The following is a 15,585-nucleotide window of genomic DNA, read 5'->3' on the forward strand; positions in this document are numbered from 1 at the left end:
GTTTCGCCCCCGAGAAGCTTCCAATGCCTGGCTCGAACAACGATGGAAACTTGCTCAGAACCTGGGCACACGAGGCGTCGTCGATGGACGAGAACGCTCGGATGTTGTCCCAGTTCCAGCCAGCTTCTGCCAAACAATGTGAGGCCATCCCCTGGCACAATCTGTCATGTATCTCACACTACTGTACATAACTGTATCTTACCATGCTATACCTGACTGTAACTAGAGATGACCTGTCAACACAAGCTTACCTTACCACCAAGGGTGCACTTGCAGGAGACACTAGATACCTGTCCCAGAAAGGTATATAAGGACAGGTCTCAGGCAAGTGTGGCATTCGAGAGCTGTGTAATAAAGGTGCAGGTCCTGAGTGACCTTGACTTCAGTATGTGCCTCATGTGAATCTGTACTGCAGGGACAGGACTTTACAGTGGCGACGAGTTACGTGATTACAGAATCCACAGAATGGCAACCAACGACTCAGATGAAAAATACAATGCTGTAGATAACTGGGAGGACTTTATAGAAAGGCCCCAGCAAAGCTTTGTAACCAAAGACTGGTTATGCGACGATAAGGCAGAAAAGAAAAGAGCCCATCTCTTGACCAGCTGTGGCTCAAAAACATACGCCTTAATGAAGGACCTGCTTGCACCCAAGAAACCAGTAATCAAGTCGTTTGAAGAGTTGAGCACACTGGTAAGAGACCACCTGAAGCCAGCGAGCAGCTTACATATGGCCAGACACAGGTTCTACAACTACAGACGCTGTGTGGGCCAGAGCATACCCGACTTTGTGGCGGAACTTCGGAGGTTGGCTAGCTTATGTGAGTTCTCCGATGAACTAAGGAGAGAAGTACTGAGAGACTTTTTTATTGAAGGAATAGGCCACGCAGGCATATTCCGAAAGCTCATAGAGACCAAGAACCTGACCCTAGAGGCAGCAGCACTGGTTACACAGACATTCCTGGCAGGAGAAGAAGCAACGAGGTTGATCTACACTGCGGGTACGACAACTAACAAAACATCGGAACAAGGGGTTCAAAGCGTGAAACAAGCCGCTACCCCCACACACAGACAAAGGCAGGAGAGCAGGCCCTCAACAGCAGGCAGTGGTGCCAGAAGCCATCAAGGGCCACATGAACGGCCGTTCACACCTCATCAACCCACAATGCGAGCAATCAACCACAAACTGAGAGAAACTCAAGAGAGATCAGCCAGACGCAACTCATCCTTTGGAAACAATGGAAGCGGTCTGTGCTGGAGATGTGGGGGAAGGCACTCATCAAGGGGGTGTCGATTTCAGCATGCTGTTTGCAGAAACTGCGACTATACAGGGCATCTGGCTCGCATGTGCAAAAAAACGGCAGCTCGGCTGGTATATGAATCGGAAGGGTCGGAAAGTGGACCAGAAGACGGTGGGGACAGTACCTGGGACACCGATGTACAGCGGGTCAACACGATCAATGGCCACTGCTCCTACAACAAGACGTCTCCAATAATGATGAGGGTCCTACTCAACGGGATACCCGTCAACATGGAGCTGGATAGGGGAGCGAGTCAATCTCTCATGAGCGCTCCACAATTTGAACAGCTGTGACCGCACAAAAGAGACAGACCAAAACTTACAAGGGTCGACACCAAACTAAGGACCTATACCAAAGAAATTGTCCCAGTCCTTGGCAGCGCCATGCTCTCAGTCACACACAAAGGGACAGTGAACCGACTTCCCCTGTGGATTGTCCCCGGAGATCTCCCAGCACTGCTGGGGAGAAGCTGGCTGGCAAAACTAAACTGGAAATGGGATGATGTTCATGCCATGTCGTCAGAGGAACAGACCTCCTGCTCAACAGTTCTAAGTCGATTTGAACATCTCTTTCAGCCAGGTGTGGGCACCTTCAAAGGGGCTAAAGTCAAAATCTACATCACGCAGGATGCTAGACCAGTCCATCACAAGGCTAGAGCTGTGCCCTATGTGATGAGGGAAAAGATTGAACATGAACTGGACAGGCTTCTGCGGGAAGGCATTATCTCACCCGTGGAATTTAGCGACTGGGCAAGTCCCATCGTCCCAGTCATGAAGCCTGATGGATCCGTACGAATCTGTAGGAACGACAAATCTACCATAAACAGAGTCTCCCTACAGGACCAATACCCGTTGCCCAGAGCGGAGGGCTTATTTGCCACATTGGCTGGAGGAAAACTTTTCTCAAAACTAGATTTCACATCTGCATATATGACGCAAGAATTGACCGATGAATCCAAGCTACTCACCACCATCAACACACATCGAGGCCTTTTCATGTACAATCGATGCCCATTCGGCATCAGGTCGGCAGCTGCTATATTCCAGCGCAACATGGAGAGTCTGCTCAAGTCCATCCCGGGGACGGTTATATTTCAAGACGACATACTTATCACAGGCAGGGACACCGACTCCCATTTCCGCAATTTGGAGGAAGTACTAAAGCGGTTGGATCGGGTAGGCCAAAGAGTTAAGAAATCCAAGTGCCTGTTTCTCACGCCCGAGGTTGAATTTTTGGGCAGAAGGATTGCCGCTGATGGAATCTGCCCAACAGAGTCCAAAACCGAAGCAATTCGCCTGGCACCCAGGCCCCGGAATGTCTTAGAACTGCGCGCCTTTCTCGGGCTACTCAATTACTTTGGGAACTTTATGCAGAACTTAAGCACGCTGCTGGAGCCTCTCCACGTGCTACTCAGAAAGGGGTGCGATTGGTTTTGGGGGGACGCCCAGGAACACGCCTTCAATAAGGCACGCAACCTTCTGTGTTCCAACAGTGTTTTGGCTTTCTTTGATCCAGGTAAAAAGCTAGTTCTTACATGTGATGCGTCAGCATACGGGGTCGGGTGCGTTTTACAACATGTCAATAGTGCGGGTAAATTACAACCCATAGCTTATGCCTCCAGATCACTTTTGCGGGCGGAGCGCGGGTACGGAATGGTGGAGAAGGAGGCGCTCACGTGCGTGTATGGTGTCAAAAAAATGCACCAATACCTTTTCGGGGCCAAGTTCGCGTTAGAAACTGACCACAAGCCCCTCATGTCCCTACTATCCGAGAGCAAGGCAATAAATGCAAACGCCTCAGCACGCATTCAACGGTGGCCACTCATGATGGCGTCTTACGATTACACCATAAGGCACAGACCAGGCACAGACAACTGTGCCAACGCGCTTAGCAGGCTACCCCTGGTGACCACGGAAGGGTCTGATGAACAGGACTGTGAGATAGTCATGGCAATCAATGCCTTTGAGTCCACAGGTTCGCCCATGACAGCTCGCCATATCAGAGCCTGGACGACCAGCGACCCCACATTATCCCCAGTAAAAAGATGTGTCTTAACTGGTGACTGGGCAGAGGCTCGCGATGCCTGCCCCGAAGAGATCAAACCTTTCCATAGGTGTATGCATGAACTGTCACTACAAGCAGACTGTCTGATGTTGTGAATGTTTAAAAATGTATAGAGACATTGAAGTTGAGAACGTGGGAATTGTATCGGGACAGTATAAGCTAACAATGAATTCATGGAGGAATAGCCATGACATCTCAGACTCGAGACTGCGAAATGTTACAACACTAACACATATTGAAACAAAACCCACAGCTTGCAGAAAAACCTCAAGGTCTTATTAAATCATGTTATTAACCTGAAACATTAACAGAAGGTCTTTGTTTAAAATCAGACCATACTGAGGTTGGCTTATGAGTGGACAAAGGGAAAGAGGGATCAAAAGGGATAGGCTGAACTAGGATGTCACTCTGGCCCTATCTTGTTATCTTTTGCCGAAAATGTATAACCGTCGTCCCTTTACAATGTAACGTCACTTTGTCCGTAGGAAGTGAGTGCGTTCTATCAGAGTTGCATTCCTTCTGTCTGATAAGGTCCCCGATCGGGATTTGCTTTTTAAATAAAAGCTTGCTTTGTTTAAAGCACAAACGGTATTCGTTTCAGTAATTTTGCTGAACCAGATTGAGAGAAAAGAATCTACATTTACATTTGGTGTCAGAAGTGGGATCTCAACGGACGACTGCCGAAAACTTGCGAATTAAGAGCCAGACTAGTCTTGGACGAGATGAGGGGAAAGTGGCCACTGGAGTGAGTATGATTTCAATACTGCTCCAGTTTCCCCCGGTTTCAAAAGTCTGAGGAAAGTTTAGCCACTCGCTGGTTCTCAGGTAGTGTCTGAACGAGATCCAGGACAATCTGGTGAATACCTTTCAAACTTAGAATAGGGATAGAGATAGGGAAATTGCGCGGTGACGCAAACCAAGCGGCGACTTGGAAAGATAGGTTAGAATAGGTAAGTCTCTGGACCTGCCGCAGGCACCCTATCACGTGACCCTAGCATACAATCCCAGTGGAAAGAATCAGGACCTGCAGAACTTTTATCAGGATCACGAAGGGGAAGTGAAGGAAATTCTATTAAGGGCTAGAGTGACTGGACCGGAAGGGAAGGCAGATTTTGTGGAAATGGACAGCCCCAACGGTGGCACCACATATTACTTGTGAAGTATTACCTCCCCACCACGCTAAAGATTTGGGAGTTATGGTGCGCCAGGCTATAGACGGGGCTGACCCTACCAGCCGGGATGTGCAAATTGTAAAACATGGCCGAACAGTCCAATTCCACGGGGACCCCGAGAAGGTCTTAACGACTCTGCAGCATCATACTGGCTGTGACATACCTGACTATGTGGATCCTCATGTGTGGGCAGAGGACCCCTCCCAAGTGGGTTATACTCCCATTGATCCGATTGAGATCCCAGTGCAGGGCAATGTGGACTGGCCCTCTATCCGACAGTACCCACTGAAATCACAGGCAATACCGAGTATCCACCGAGCTTTGGAGGCTAGCCGAGTCGAACCAATTTGCCAGTTTCCAGTCCCTAGCACGGCTAAACAAATGCGACAGTGGTTGGGGATGATCAATTACTGCAGATCCTGGATCCCTAATGTTGCCCTGATGACTAAGCACCTCACCCCGTATACAAATAAGTAAGGCAGCTTTGAAATAGAAACCGCAGACGTCCAAGCCTTTAAGGAACTAAAGACAGCCCTGCTGCAAGCTCCGGCTTTGGGCCGGCCCCTCTATGACCGGCCCTTTCAACTGTATTGTACAATTCTGAAAGACTGTGCTACCGTTGTCTTAACACCTCTCACTCCGTAGCTGCCCTCCTGGGCCAACTGCAGACTCAACACCTTACCATGGCCAGGCAAAGCAGATATGAGATCTACTTACTAAACAATCCTAAGCTGACCTTTCGGCACTGTACTGCCATTAATCCGGCCTGTTTTCTTACTGAGCCACCCCAAGATGAGGAAGAACCCAGTCATGATTGTTTATCTTTAATTCAAGAGGCCACATCAGTCAGGGAAGATTTAGTTGATGTACCAATGGAAGATCCAGACTGTATTATGTATGTTGACGGAAGTTCTTCTATTAATCCAGAAGGTACACGAATCTCAGGATACGCCATAGTAAACCAGGAGAATCAGGTCTTGGAATCTGCCGCTTTTGAAACTGCCTATTCTGCCCAACAAGCTGAACTATTCGCCCTCACCCGAGCCTGTATCTTGGCCAAAGATCTCAAAGTCAATATCTATACCGACTCTAGGTATGCCTTTGGGGTGGCCCATGATTTCGGACAATTATGGAAAAATAGGGGATTCCTAACCTCACAGAGGAATGAGATATCCCATAAGCAACTAGTATCTGATTTGTTGCAAGCCCTCATGCTCCCCAAGCACATTGCCGTTGTTAAATGCACCGCCCACACCACCGGAAAATCCCCGGTTGATATAGGGAACCACTGTGCTGACAAAGAGGCTAAACAGGCCTCTCGTGACCAACAGATGGTAGTGCCCAAAATGATGAGTCAGACTAAAAATCCTGCGAAGGATAAGTTAGCCTCGGAAAAACCAATGCCAACCATCCAAGATGTTATAAAAGCACAGGAGGACGCACCTGAAAAAGATAAACTGTTGTGGAAATATTATGCATGTACTTATGACAATGTTTATAAACTCTGGACCGCTCCCGCGGAACAGACTTGCATGTCTGACGAGTTGGCTCTATGGGTTATTGAATGTATGCATTTTGCTACTCATTGTGGAGCAAGGACCACGAGTGATACACTTTTGGCTACTTGGTGGCACCCTAGACTCCAGGCGCTCGCCCAGAATATCGGTAGTCATTGCCTGGTTTGCCAGCAACATAATCCAGGGAAGGGAGTCCCCTGTGATTGGGGTAAAATGCCCCTACCCGAAGGTCTCTTTGAGACATTTCAGTTGGACTACATTGAGTTGCAAAAAGTTCAGTGTTACAAATATGTGTTAGTAATAGTAGATGTGTTTAGCAGATGAATTGAAGCCTACCCTACCCTGGATAATAAGGCTCAAACTGTTGTTAAGGTGTTAATGAGGGAAATTGTTCCTAGATATGAGATCTCAGCTCGACTGATGACCACCTATGTTCTTTCTCTGACTCAGGCTCTGCGACTAGCTCACAACCAGGTTCAAGATGCTCACCTCGACCTCCCAGTTTTACCCGAATTGTCCCTCGTGGCACCAGGGAAGTATGGATTCGGAAGGGATTAGAGCCACAATGGGAGGGGCCTGTTCAGGTGTTACTCACTACCCCCACTGCAGCCAATGTTGAGGGGAAAAGTGCCTGGGTTCACCTGCACCACTGCAAGCTCACCACCCTCTAACGAACCTATTTTACTGGTTATTCTAACTCCTGTTTCTGTTCCAGACTTCCTCTTCTCCATAGCTGAACAAGGCCGTTGGCATCCTAATTGGAACGTGGACCAGTTTGAACTTTTACCCGTAGTGATAGACAGCCAGCTACACCGACGGTGACCTGAGAAGAGAGACGGGAAAACTGAACTCTTTTAATCAGCAAAATAATTGGACTATTTATCTGAATCCTGAGCCATAAGATGTAACTGTGTCTGTATGCCACAGTCTGTATAATAGTGTTGATATATGACAGTTTCGGCACATGGGAGGGGAGACAGAGACGAGAGCTCCATGCGCAAAATGGGAACTTTTCTAGATGTTGGGTGTGTTCACATATCCCTATACATTCCAAAGGGGGAATTCCTTTGCGCCCCGTTCCACTAACCCTAACTGAGACTGTCAGATGGATTCAGAGCCAAACTATCACGAGAGGAGGGGGGCCAATACAATTAGTCAGACGTTCCAGGGATGGTACCAACCAACCTACGACCGTGGAAAAGAACCCCCATTCTTAGTCCTGACCAATACCTCGGGGATTGGGGAGGCCAACCGGGGTAATATGACTAACCCGAAATTACACCAGTAACAAGGGACATATCATACGGTACAGCAAATGCCCAAACAGTCTCAACATCACCACAGGTGCACGAGTCACCATCCTCTCTCACCTTCCGAATAAAACAGGTGGAGGTTTGTGGGCCCAGTCCTGGGACCCGGAAGATGGACAGGGTCCTGTTATCTGGGATATGTGGTGCCATTTGTGCGGCAAGTACGTACCCTGGCGGAAGCACATGCCTCCAGCTGATACAAGCGAGCCATCACCCCCGCCGACAAGTTCTTTGGGGTCATGATGTTCCCAATCAGGATAGGACGTCTCATGGATGAAGTACAGAACCTAGGGACGATATTGGAACAGATAGCTAACAATACTGCTGAAGCTCTGGAGGGCATCACAGCTGAAATGGTAGCAATAAGGACCGTAGCATTACAAAACCAAATGGCCCTCGATTACCTGTTAGCTGAGAAAGGGGGAACGTGTGCCCTGATAGGATCTGAATGTTGCACTTACATTCCTGATAAGTCAGAAAACATAACCTATCTCGCTGATCACATAAGAAGGGAGGTGAAGAAGTTATCCACACCAGCAGAAGGATCTAGCTGGTTTGATTGGCTATCAGATGGATCTTGGAGATCCTATCTAATTGTTGGTTGCCTTAACCTTTGTTGTAAAGTAATGATGGCAAGGTTAGCAAACCCTCTTGTGGTCAAGGGCTCCCAAGTTATGATCCAACGAACTAAAGAACTACTCGACAATAACAACAATATGGATCAGGAAAGAGAGTGCGAACGGCTGAATGTGATACTCCTGGAATAGTCACCAGGGTTATCATGGAATGATAAAAGGGGGGGATGTGAATGTTTAAAAATGTATAGAGACATTGAAGTTGAGAACGTGGGAATTGTATAGGGACAGTATAAGCTAACAAAGAATTCATGGAGGAATAGCCATGACATCTCAGACTCGAGACTGCGAAATGTTACAACACTAACACATATTGAAACAAAACCCACAGCTTGCAGAAAAACCTCAAGGTCTTATTAAATCATGTTATAAACCTGAAACATTAACAGAAGGTCTTTGTTTAAAATCAGACCATACTGAGGTTGGCTTATGAGTGGACAAAGGGAAAGAGGGATCAAAAGGGATAGGCTGAACTAGGATGTCACTCTAGCCCTATCTTGTTATCTTTTGCCGAAAATGTATAACCGTCGTCCCTTTACAATGTAACGTCACTTTGTCCGTAGGAAGTGAGTGCGTTCTATCAGAGTTGCATTCCTTCTGTCTGATAAGGTCCCCGATCGGGATTTGCTTTTTAAATAAAAGCTTGCTTTGTTTAAAGCACAAACGGTATTCGTTTCAGTAATTTTGCTGAACCAGATTGAGAGAAAAGAATCTACATTTACAATGTGGGGCAGCCGAGTAGTTATGCCTCTGCGAGGCAGAGAGGTATTTGTCCGGGAGCTCCACCGCGAGCACCCGGGGATCGTTCTCATGAAGGCAATAGCCAGATCCCACGTCTGGTGGCCTGGCATTGACGCGGACTTAGAGCTCTGCATCCGACGGTGCACCATTTGTGCCCAACTCAGTAATGCACCCAGGAAGGCCCCCCTGAGCCCCTGGCCCACCAAACCGTGGTCGCGGGTGCACGTAGACTATGTGGGCCCATTCATGGGCAAAATGTTCCTTGTAGTTGTAGATGCATTTTCTAAGTGGATCGAATGCACCATTTTAAACTCGAGCACCACCTCCACCACTGTGGAGAGCCTTGGAACCATGTTCGCAACGCACGGCATTCCTGACATATTGGTTAGTGATAATGGTCCGTGCTTCACAGCGCAGAATTCCAAGATTTTATAAGTGACCACGGCATCAATCACGTGAAGACGGCACCGTTCAAGCCGGCCTCCAACGGCCAGGCAGAGCGAGCAGTGCAGATCATTAAACAAGGCATGCTCAAAATCCAAGGTCCCACGCTGCAGGGCCGCCTGTCGCGACTGCTGCTGGCATACAGATCTCGTCCGCATTCACTGAATGGAGTTCCCCCCCGCGCAACTATTAATGAAATGGACCTTAAAGACAAGGCTCTCATTAATCCTCCCAGATATGCATGAAATCGTTGAGGCAAAGCGCCGTAAGCTAACCGAGTACCATGACCGAAATTCGAGGGGGAGGTGGAATGAGATAGGGGACAAAGTGTTTGTGCTGAACTATGGCAGGGGTCCCAAATGGCAGGGCTTGCATGGACAGTAACAAGCAAGGAAGGAAACAGGCTACTGGTGGTACAAATGATCAATGGCCAAACCTGCCGGAGGCATGTAGACCAAGTCAAAAGTAGATTTACCAACAACACTGCTGAACCAGAGGCAGACTACAATGTGGAACTCACACCACACCTGGTGGACAGACAGAGGGAACAACCTGAGGAAAGGGCAATCCCAACAGACAGCCCAGGCGAGACACCAACAATCATACTGAACGAAACAGACAACCCAGGCGAGATACCAGCAATCACACCGAAAGAAAAACAGGCACCAAGGCAAACAACTGAACCACAACTAAGCCGCTCCACGCGAGAGGGTAGACCACCTGAGAGACTGAACCTATAAAGACAAGAAGACCTTGGGGGAGGGTGATGTCATGTATCTCACACTACTGTACATAACTGTATCTTACCATGCTATACATGACTGTAACTAGAGATGACCTGTAACCACAAGCTTACCTTACCACCAGGGGTGCACTTGCAGGAGACACTGGAAACCTGTCCCAGACAGGTATATAAGGACAGGTCTCAGGCAAGTGTGGCATTGGAGAGCTGTGTAATAAAGGTGCAGGTCCTGAGTGACCTTGACTTCAGTATGTGCCTCATGTGAATCTGTACTGCAGGGACAGGACTTTACACAATCCACAACGGGAGTTCATGCACTGCTCCATCATAGAAGACTTTGACTTCTGCACTTCCAATTACAGGGATTAGTTCCTTGGTGTAAGTCCTTAGTTTGGTGTGAATGGGGCTAAGCTTGGGCCTGTGTGCCTTGTTGCCCCACAGCCTGTCGAAGGCCTTTTTACTCATTATGGACTGACTCGCACCTGTGTCCAGTTCCATCGACACTGGAATTCCGTTCAGTTCAACTTTCAACATTATTGGTGGACATTCCATGGTGAATGTGTGTACCCCGTACACTTCTGCCTCCTCGGTACGAGTCTCCAATTCAGCCTGATCCACAGTGAATCGAGATTCCTCTGCAATGTGGTGGTTTGCAAGGTTTGCAGCTCACCTGCACATTCGCTGGAGGTGTCCCACTGTTCTGCAACCGATGCACGCATAGTGCTTGAAGCGGCATCGATGGGGCCAATGATCACCTCCACAACACCAACAAGGTATTAACTGCCTCACATTAACGATTGATGGTGGACTCTGGGTCATCTGAGGTCGGGCAGCAGCAGCCGGCGTGTACGTCCTGCCATGTATATTCCTGCTCGAGACCGACGTTACTTTGTTCTGGCCAAAACTTCTTTACTCTGCAAAATCTGTTTGGTGTTGTCGCTGGTGGACATAAATGCCTGGGCTATCGTTATGGCTTTACTTAGGTTCGGAGTTTCAACAGTCAATAGTTTGCGATGGATTACCTCATGGCTAATGCCAAGCACAAAAAAGTCTCTGAGCATTTGTTCTAAGAATCCCTCAAATTCACAATGTCCTGCAAGGTGCCTTAGTTCGGCGACGTAGCTCGCCACTTCCTGACCCTCCGACCGTTGACACGTGTGGAACCGATATCTTGCCATCAAAACACTTTCCTTCGGATTTAGGTGGTGCCGGACCAGCGTACACAATTCTGCATAGGATTTAGCTGTTGGTTTTGCCGGAGCTAATAGATTCTTCATGAGGCCATAGGTTGTTGCCCCACAGACAGTTAGGAGGATCGCCCTTCGTTTGGCAGCGTTCTCATCCCCTTCCAGCTCGTTGGCCACAAAGTATTGGTTGAGTCTCTCCACGAAGGCCTCCCAATCGTCCCCTTCTGAGAATTTCTCCAGGATACCGACTGTTCTTTGCATTTTCGCGCGGTTGTTCATTACCTCGTCGCCAATTGATAAGCTCATAATAAAGGATGAAACTGAGCACTGTGTACAATGAGCAAGTGTGACCTTAGCTCCTTTAATGAGACTCCAGAGTGCAGGTACCTCGTGGGTGGCCTGCTTGTATACCGTGCTCCCAAGGGATGCTGGGATCCCTTGGGACTCCAACAGATGGGCCCTCTGGTGGTAGTGTAATACAGGGTACAAGGGGTTAAATACATAACACGCTCCATCACCAAGACCGTTTACGTCCACCTCCGTAACATCGCCTGACTCCATCCCTGCCTCAGCTCATCTGCTGCTGAAACCCTCATCCATGCCTTTGTTACCTCTAGACTGGACTATTCTAATGCTCTCCTGGCTGGCCTCCCATTTTCTACCCTCTATTAACTTAAGCTCATCCAAAACTCTGCTGCCCGTATCTTAACACACACCAAGTCCCGTTCACCAATCAGCCCCTGTGCTCGATGACCTACATTGGCTCCTGGTTGAGCAATGCCTCGATTTTAAACTGATCATCATTGTTTTCAAATCCCTCCATGGCCTCACCCCTCCCTATCTCTGTAACCTCCTCCAGCCCCTACACCCCTCGAGATCTCAGCTCTCCTCCAATTCTGGCCACCTTAGCAAGTCTGATTTTAACCGCTCCACCATTGTGGCTGTGCCCTCAGCTGCCTGGGCCCTCCCGAAATCACTCCGCTTCTCTTTCCTCCTTCACCATTATCCTTAAAACCTACTTCTTTGACCAAGTCTCCCCGAATATCGCCTTACGTGGCTCGGTCTCAAATTTTGTCTGATAACGCTTCTGTGAAGCTCCATAGGACGTTTTACTACATTAAAGGTGCTCTGTACATGGATGTTGCTGTTGACATACATTTTAGGAGTTAGTACGTACCTGAGAGGAACACAAGAGGAGTAATGCCCTGCGTATCAATATAATGCAGACAATCAAAGCTGGGAGGGAGACAGATGAGAGAAGCATCAAGTTTCACATGAGCTTTTTCCTGTAACCTATCCAATTCTTGCTAGAAGAGGCTCCTCCATTTCCCAAAGTAGTATTCCAGTCTCGGGCACACTTGACTGGTTTAAAGAAAGACTTGTTGGGGTTTCAGCCCATGTTTGAGAGGGAATATGAACTGTTTGGGAGACTGCTGCAGCCTTGGAAAGACATAGGAATTCCATTTGGGATCTGAGGAAGTGGGAAGTCTTAAGAATATCAGCTGATAATGAGGGACCAGAAGTGGAGCTGTTGGATTGGACTTGCAGGAGCAACGTGAAGAAACTGTGCTGTCCAAGAATTGAGAGCCACCCAGTTTCCACTGCCCAAAGGGACAAGCCGAAGATCAGGAAAACTGAATTCACCCCACGGTATTGTGAGATGAATGAAAGTAGATGATATTCACGAGTGAAAAAAGATTATAACTGGAGAAGGAAAAGTGGAAAAGAGAACACAGGACACCGGAATCTCTACCATAAGTCCTGCTAAACCTTTACAAATCACTGGTTAGGCATCAGCTATCAGTATTGAGTATAACTCTGTGCACCACACTTTAGGAAGGTGTCAAGGCCTTGGAGACTGTACATAGAAGATTTACCAGGATGATACCAGGGATGAGAGACTTCAGTTACGTGGAGAGACTGGAGAAGCTGGGATTGTTCTCCTTGGAGCAGAGAAAGTTAAGGGGAGGTTTGATACAGCTGTTCAAAATCATGAGGGGTTTTGAAAGAGCAAATAGGGAGAAACAGTTTCCTCTGGCAAGTGGTTCATTAACCAGAGATCATCAATTTACAATAATTGGCAAAAGAACTATTTAAAAAAGGAGGGAGACAGAAAGCAGGAAACTATAAACCAGTTAGCCTAACATCTGTTGTTGGGAAAATGCTGGAGTCCATTATTAAGGAAGCAGTAGCAGGACATTTGGAAAAGCATAATACAGTCAAGCAGAGTTAGCATGGTTTTATGAAAGGGAAATCATGTCTGACAAATTTACTGGAGTTCTTGGAGGATGTAACGAGCTGGGTGGATAAGGGGGAACCAGTGGATGCGCTGTATTTGGATTTCCAGAAGGCATTCGATAAGGTGTCACATAAAAGGTTTCTGCACAAGATAAAAGTTCATGGGGTTGGGGGTAATATATTAGCATGGATAGAGGATTGGCTAACTAACAGAAAGCAGAGAGTTGGGATAAATGGGTCATTTTCCATATGGCAAACAGTGACTAGTGGGGTGCAACAGGGATCAGTGCTGGGCCCTCAACTATTTACAATCTCTACTAATTACTTGGATGAAGGGACTGAGTGTACTGTAGCCAGATTTGCTGATGATACAAAGATGAGTGGGAAAGCAAATTGTGAAGAGGAAACAAATAATCTGCAAAGGGATATAGACAGGCTAAGTGAGTGGGCAAACATTTGACAGATGGAGTATAATGTGGGAACGTGTAAGGTTATCCACTTTAGCAGGAAAAATAAAAAAGCAAATTATTATTTAAATGGAGAGAGATTACAAGATGCTGCTGAACAGCGGGACCTTGGGGTCCTTGTGCGTGAAACACAAAGAGAGTATGCAGATACAGCAAGTAATCAGGAAGGCAAATGGAATGTTGGCCTTTATTGCAAGTGGGATGGAGTATAAAAGCAGAGAAGTCCTGCTACAATTGTATAGGGAATTGGTGAGGCCACACCTAGAGTATTGTGTACAGTTTTGGTCTCCATATTTAAGGAAGGATATTTTGCATTGGAGGCTGTTCAGAGAAGGTTCACTCGGTTGATTCCTAGATGAAGGGGTTGACTTATGAGGAAAGTTTGAGCAGGTTGGACCCATGCACATTGGAGTTTAGAAGAATGAGAGGTGATCTTATTGAGACGTCTAAGATACTGAGGGGGCTCGACAGGGTAGATGCAGAGAGGATTTGGGTTTGTTATTGTCATGTATCTCACACCACTGTATATAACTGTATCTTACCATGCTATACATGACTGTAACTGGATATGACCTGTAACCACAAGCATACTTTACCACCAGGAGTGCACTTGCAGGAGACACTGCACACCTGTCTCACACAGGTATATAAAGGCAGGTCTCAAGTGTGGCATTCCAGAACTGTGAAATAAAGGTGCAGGTCCTGAGTGACCTTGACTTCAGCATGTGCCTCGTGTAAGTCTGTACTGCAGGGTCAGGACTTTACAGTTATGATCTGGAATACACTGCCTGAAAGGGTGCTGGAAGCAGATTCGATGGGGAGTTTCAAAAGGCAATTGGAGATGTACTTGAAGAAAACTAATTTGCAGGGTTATGGGAATAGCATACATACGAACACTGAAAAATAGGTAATGACCATCTGGTCCATCGAGCCTGTCCCACACAATTGCAATACCTTGTATATCAGGTTATATACTCTCCACCCCACTCGAAACCATGTGATCTCCCGGGAAAGGCAAAAAAACAGATAAACAACCCAGGCCAATTTGGGGGGGGAAAAATCTGGGAAATTCCTCTCTGACCCATCTAGATGATCGAAACTAGTCCAGGAGATCACTCTGACCATTAAATTCCCTGCAGTGCCGGCCTTGTGTAAGAGGTGATCTCTGCCACATCCAGAAACAATTCCAGCTTTCACTTGAAGGAATTCAATGAGTCTGCATCCACCACATGAGAGGGCAGCTTGTTCCAAAGGTCTAGTATTCTCTGGGAAAATAACCTGAGACGTGGGAATAAATTGGACAGCTCTTTCAAAGAGCCGGCACAGGGACAACAGGCCAAATTGACTCCTTCCGTGCTGTAGGATTCTATGATTGCAAATGATAAAGCACGCTGGATAACCTATTCCTATGATTTCTATGCTCTTTTGAATATGATTCATATGGATCAGTTTGTAGAACTCTGACCTCTGAATCAAGGGTCCTGGGGATGGTAGGGGAGAGTGGGGAGCTGGGATACACACTCCCCGATAATCCCCACCTCTGCCCACTGTGTGCCCAACTCCAGTGCACAATCCCAGTCCTTTATTTACAATTAGGAGAGGAGAGGGGATATATTGTAAAAGGGAATGACATTTGTTTAGGAGTTGATGTTTGAGACCTGTATAAGATGCCAGAGCAGACACACACAAATAAAAGCCCTTTCTCCATTCCTGCCTCTTCCTCGCAACATGTTGGTTTTATTCATCAACCAATCCCAACGCTGAA

Source organism: Pristiophorus japonicus, unplaced genomic scaffold (genome assembly GCF_044704955.1).
Source record: "Pristiophorus japonicus isolate sPriJap1 unplaced genomic scaffold, sPriJap1.hap1 HAP1_SCAFFOLD_433, whole genome shotgun sequence".
In the NCBI taxonomy this organism is placed as follows: domain Eukaryota; kingdom Metazoa; phylum Chordata; class Chondrichthyes; family Pristiophoridae; genus Pristiophorus; species Pristiophorus japonicus.